General features: G+C 61.7%; 1 long non-coding RNA gene across 1 annotated transcript; it reads right to left on the reverse strand.

The window, feature by feature from the left end:
• Positions 1-421: 421 nt before the first annotated feature.
• Positions 422-2,371, reverse strand: LOC137203435 (uncharacterized). The gene is made up of 3 exons (XR_010933121.1): positions 2,337-2,371; positions 1,802-1,971; positions 422-719 (listed from the first exon to the last, which is right to left on the reverse strand). It is a non-coding gene; the product is annotated as an uncharacterized lncRNA (long non-coding RNA).
• Between the last annotated feature and the right edge of the window lie 3,740 nt (positions 2,372-6,111).

Raw genomic sequence — 6,111 nt, forward strand, 5'->3', positions numbered from 1 at the left:
ACAAGCACATGTAAAAGGTGGTGGCACTAATCCTGTGAAAGAGCAGAAGACGGCTCTCTCAGCACAGGAAATAGAGATTTCCCCAGTCAGAGAGGTCAGGGAAGGCTTCCTGAAAGAAGCAGCATTTGAGATGAAATCCAAAACCAGCGAAGAGGGTTGAAAGCGGAGGAAACAGCAGGTGGAAAGGCTCTGAGGTCAGAGAGCTCCATAAGCCCAGACGCAGAGGGCAGGGAGAGGGGGCTGTTGTCTGAGGTGGAGCCGAGAGGGGGGTGGTGCACTGGGAGGCCCTCAGGGCGCTAAACAGGGAGGTGACAGCATCAGGTTTGGTGGGAGTGGAGGGGCCTCAGATCTTAGCAGCTGGTGGGGCCTCTTGGGACAAGAGCTGCTGAAATGAAACCCACACACAGCAGCGCCTGGGCCCATAAGCCCCCTCTCCAATTCCCTGGGGCAAGACACGTCCCCTGGGCCTGCGGTCAGTCGGTCAGTCGGTCGGTTGGTCGGTGTAAAGGAGGGTGGCTCGTGGGACACTCCCCTCTCCATTGCCCCGCCAGCGCCACCCCTACACGCCGGGACCCCCGCACCGCAGAGGCTGTCGTGTCAGCAACCCCCCGCCCCACCCAATGCCGTGACAGCTCCCTACCTGCGGTGCGACCACAGGACAGTCTCCAGAGCAGTGGCGTCTCCTCCGCCCCCCCTGGAGCCGGTCAGGCCTGTGAGGGCTGGCGTTGGAGGCGGGCTTAGAAGGGCAGCGGGCGAGGCTTTAATTTCCCTCCCACCTGTGTCTGCTCCCGCCCACCTGCAACCCGGGCCTGGTGAGGCTTCCGGGAGAGAACCCGGGGGAGCCTGACGAGGCCCACCTGGCTCGGGCCTCAGGCGGGGCAGCCGGGCCACGGCGAGGCCCCTGGGTGGCCGGCGGGTGGGGTGGGGGTGTCCAGGGGCTTCGAGGGAGGCGAGCAGCTCACAGCCCCTCACAGGATGTGCTAGAGGGGGCGATGCTGCAGGACGTTCCCCAAGCCTCCCTGACCCTGACCCTGACCCTGACCTGGAGGCTCATGGGAGACCCAGCGCTCACCTGGGGAGGCCACCCCACGAGCCGGGCCGGGGCCCCAGGGCCCTACTTCCTGCACATGAGCCCTGCCTCCTCCCTGACAGCTTGGCCGCTCCACAGCTTCTGGGAGGGCAGCCCATGGCCCCAGCTCCAGGTGCCCTGGGCTCCATTCGGCCTGTAGGGCCAGGCCCAGGAGCCGCAGAGCAGAGAGCTTCCAGGAAATTCTAATGCGTCATCAGTGAGAAGCCCTGGTCTGAAACCAGCTTTCTGCCTTCAACCTAATTCCAAGGCAGCTGCTGTAAATCCACACCCGGCCGAGGACGCCTTCCCTGAAGCTGGGAAGGCTTGCCCTGTTCTCTGAGGACAAAGCCCAGAGTCCGCAGAGCTCCGCCCTGGGCCAGGCTGCTGGCAGCCCTGCGGAGACGGCTCGCTCTCCTGGGTTATTGATGTCAGGTGCAGACCCCAGGCTAAGCCCTCAGCAGCTCCTCTCCAGCGCCTGGCAGGTGGCCAGGGAAACACTCAGGCCATGGCCACCGTTTCCTGGGAGGCTGGAAGCTGGGAGCACTTTGTCCTCGTGGAAGGCAGGTGACCCATGGAGCCCGCCTCCCCAGCATCCTCGGGCAGACCTGCGGCCGGAGGGTTTCAGAGACGTGCTTCCCCCCCTTCACCGTCCCGCTGATGTTTGTCCTATTTATCCTGCAGTGATGGGCCCTTGACATTTGCCAAGTGTGTTGAGAAGACTTGTCAGCTCACCCTCTCGTTGCCTCGATGGGAAAAGGAGGACCGTCTGACGTGAGGCTCTTGAGACGGCTGGAAGGCACAGGCTGAATGCTCTGTGGCCACCTGGGTCGCACCTGCTGGCCAGCATCCCCCTCTGATCACCCGAGACCCAGCCCGGCTTTCCTGGGCTGTAGGAGGGGCTCCTGTGTGGAGGTGGAGGTAATATCCTAGATTCCTCTTCCAGGGACCCCAGGCCTGCCCATGACTGTCCAGAGGCTGGACAAGGCTCCCGGGCTCTGCTGTCCCCCTCCCCGTCTCCCCGACTGGCTCTTCTGTGACCACCTCCCAAATAAACTACGGGCCCCCAAACACCAGCCTCAGCTCTTCTTCGGGGAAGCCGCAGCCTGAGTCACGTGCACATGGGCTCCCAACAGAAGTGGGTTATTTCAAGTCCCCCTGGCTCCCCGCCCCACCCCAGGCCTGGGCAGCAGGGAGGGCCAGCAGTGGGGGAACGGGGTTAATCAGGGATCCACGTGGGCTGAGGCCTGGGGGATGGGAGGGTCTTCACCTCAAGTAGACTTTTTCGGGAAGTTGTGACTCTGTTGTCCGAATGCCGTGGGGAGAAAAGGCAAGAGAGCAAATGAGAGTCAAGCTGGACACCAGAACCTAAGCATGTTTTGTTTTGGGCCCAGGATTTGCCCTCTCTCTGCATCCATCCTGACACATCACAGCCCCCGAGGCCAGGAGCACCTCCTGCAGATGCTGGCCCGCTGTCACCCCCTCTGGGGGAAGGTTGCCTTCTACCTGGGAGAAGTGAAGGGATCCCAACCCTCCTGGGGGCAGGGACGCCCTGTTGCACACTCGGATCTGTGGTGGGGTTTCCTCTGCCCTCACCTGGTGGGAACCAGCCCAGACTTGGCATCAGACTCCTGAGTTGGGTCAAAAGACCCTCCCAATCCCCGTGCAGGGAGGATGAGTCATTCCTTCCTTCACGGCAAATGCCTCCTAACCACTGAGTCAGTGCTCGGAAATGCCGTTTTTAGAGCCTCACTGAGGGCTCAGTGCCAGTGAATCAGAATTTCCACTATTGAAATAGAATTTGCAGAAGTGCTATTTCCCAGCAGGCAGAGCAGGAAGGGAAGGAGCCCACGCAATGAATGAAGACTCCCACACAGGTCCTGGGACCCAGCCTCTTCCAAGGGGGTCAGGCCCTGCGGCCCTGCAACTAGATCCGGCATGTGGAAGGAGGGTCCACATGGGGACGGGACCCAGGTCTCCACAGAGGGTCCACATGGGGATGGGACTCAGGTCTGCAGAGCCCGGTCTGAGCTGTGTCTGTGTGCACACTGGTGGGTGACTATTGACCCCAACAACCAAAGTCTTCTGGGTGAGGCCAGGTGAGAACTTGGAGCCAGGCCCTGCTGCCCTGGTCAGCGGGCTGGAGGGTACATGGCACGTCTGCAGCTCACACTGCACTCACACGGCTCAAAGTGACACCTGGACTTAGAGGGGTGCTCTCCACAGCGTGAGGCTTGAGTTCCCAAGAGAAGTGTTACTGAACTTTGACAGGGTCTCAGTGGGAGTCCCCTCCAGGACACACTAAGGACTGGCCGGGTGTCCGAGGTTGGTCGTGGTGGCCTGGTGACTCAGGGCAATCTCTGGACAAAGGCTGGGGCTCCCTCTGTCATCCTGAAGCACTCGGCCTCCCAGGGAAATGTCCCATCACGCAGGGGACGGTCAAGGCTGCCCCTGGGGTCATAAATCAGAGTGGGGCCCTGTGGGCACTGGAGACACACACGCCTTGAAGGGGCTCGTACCCCTGGATGACCCCGTCTTTGGCCCAGGAGAGCTCAGAGAAGTGCAGAGCCCTCCCGTCCACACCGCCAGGACAAAGCACTGCCGCGCATAGGCCATGGGCTTTTGTGGCGCCTGAGGGAAGCCACGTGCTAGGCCTGCCAGACTGTGGTGGGTGGAGCGGGCTGGCCACAGGCAGCCACTGGCCTGTGCGCCAGCCCTGACCACCCCAGTGGACGGACAGCACCCCCTGCCCCGGCTCCGCCCCTCCTGCTAAGGGCAGGTACGCCGCCTGCTCTGTTCTCTGTTGCTTTGCGGGGCTGTGGCCATGGCTGGGCAGGGAGAGTATTTATCACCATCCTGGGAGTAACGCCAAGGGTCAAGCCCAGGGTGAGAGTCCAGTAGAACAGGCTGCACTTGGAAGTTACACTCAGACAAGAACAAACACAGTAATGGTTGTAATGGCTATCCACGGCTGTGTAACAAATGGGCCTTGCTCAGCAGCTCAAAGGCACTGACGGTTGTAATCTCAGTGTCTGTCTCTGGAGTCCTGGCGTGGCTTAGCTGGGCATCAGCCAGGGCTGCGAGGTTGAGGGACACCATCCCTCTGTGACCTGATCTTGGAAGTGACATTCCAGCTCATTTCGCACATTGACTTTCTCCTCAGGATATGGAAGAGTTGTGCTGGGTCCAGCCCATGCCCGGAGCAGGGCCACAGCACAGAACACAGCAGCAGAACTACATTCCCCGGCACCAGCACAGGCTCCTCACGATGCTGAGGGGCCTCACTTCCCCACTCAGATGCTCGGCCAGCATCCTGCTGGCAGGGAAGCCCCCAGATTGAGGAGGGCCAGCCACAGCCTTCCCACCGCAGACAGACAAGTGTGCTGAGCCTGGACGGGAGGATGGGATGGCCAGAGTCAAGTGGAGCAGGGCATGTGGGTGGTACCACCTGGGGTCCCTGTGGGATGGGCAGGAGGACCCAGAGTGCTGGGTGGAGGTGGGAGGTGGGCTCCCCACCATACCAGGAGCAAGACTGCGGCCCCAGGGAGGGAGCCCCATGTCCCCCAGGCTGCAGGGACAGCTGTGGGTCCCCGGGCCAGGCCCGGGCACCACGGCCAGCACAGCATAGGGGCCCCATTGGGTCCCCCTCCATGGTGGGACAGCACCTTGGGCTGTCACCCTGTCTCACCCATGCTTGTGCAGTCTCAGGGCTTGCAGAGGACCGTGGGCCATCTACACCTACTCAGGCAGGAGCATCTCATGAATGCTAGGTAGGAGGTGCCACCGGGCCTCACGCGGGGGCTGGACCCAGGCCAGACTCCGCGCCCAGCACGTTCCCAGAGTCTCTCGTCTCTCTCTCTGTCTCTCTCAGAGAATTGGTCTGTGTGGGAGGTGGGTTGAGGCTGATGGGACACGGCGCAGGAAGGGTGGCTGGGCCTGGGGCTGGGTGGTCCTGGGGGAACAGGTGGTCCTCGTGGGTGCAGCTCCCTGTGCTGAGTTGAGGGAGGGGGCTTGCTGCCCCACACGCAGGGAGGGGGTGAACTGGAGTCCTCCTCGGTCCTGGTCTCAGCATTTTCATGTGATCTCCTTCAATCCTCTCCAAAGACCCTGAAGGTCGGTTCTATTTCCCCCATTCGTCAGGTGTGTAAACTGGGGCTCAGAGAGGTTAGGTGACATGCCAAAGGTCACACAGCTATTAAATGATGGAGAACTTGGACCCCGGATGCATCCCCTTGGCCTCCTCGGGCTGCTCGGGAGCTGGCAGGGCACCTGTGCCCCAGCACCGGCACTGTCCAGGGCCTCTCTCTTGTGGGAGGGGGGCTGATGCATCCAAAGCTGCGCTGTCCCTGCCTCAGCAGAGAAACGCGGCTCAGGGGAGCAACTCAGCCTGTGGCTGCGAGCCCTCTGCACCTCGGGCTGTCTGGATGGAGGGAGCCCAGGTAGGGGTCTCGCAGAGGGCCCGCAGCACAATGGGGCATTTGGCCTGAACCCACAGAGACAAAGTGGTCTCGCTGTGCAGACAAGCCCCAGAGATCCTCCAGGGAGGGGGACAGGCTCCCCGGGGAGCTGTCATTCCAGTGCCCCCTCCCAAAGCAGCTCCACCCAGTGCAGCACCTTCTCCCAAAGCAGCTCCTTGAAGAAATCATTAGACAGTGCAACAAACACGAGTCCCTCACACTTCACCTCCTGTTCTGTCTCATGCACCCAGGCACACAGGCACACACGCACACACACACATCCACACTCATGCACACACACAGCTTTACCTACAAAGAAAACCATTTGTGCCCATAACTTGCCTGTTGCCTGCTCAGGCTTGCTTTTTACTTCCTCCTCGGGTATTTCTTCGTGGGCTGGCCCTGCTCCGTTGAAAGCCCAGGTGGCCGCACTGGCCTCTCCCTGCCCCACTACCGCAGCCCCGCTCTGGGTGGAGCCACGCCTGGCTGTGGCGGGGAGGGGCACCTCCGTGAGCTGCCTGACCTGTGGTTTTAGACAATCTCAGGGCCAGCAAGACCAGCGCTGCCCAGGGGTGGCCACTGGCCCTG

This window comes from Pseudorca crassidens, chromosome 1, assembly GCF_039906515.1.
Source record: "Pseudorca crassidens isolate mPseCra1 chromosome 1, mPseCra1.hap1, whole genome shotgun sequence".
In the NCBI taxonomy this organism is placed as follows: Eukaryota; Metazoa; Chordata; class Mammalia; order Artiodactyla; family Delphinidae; genus Pseudorca; species Pseudorca crassidens.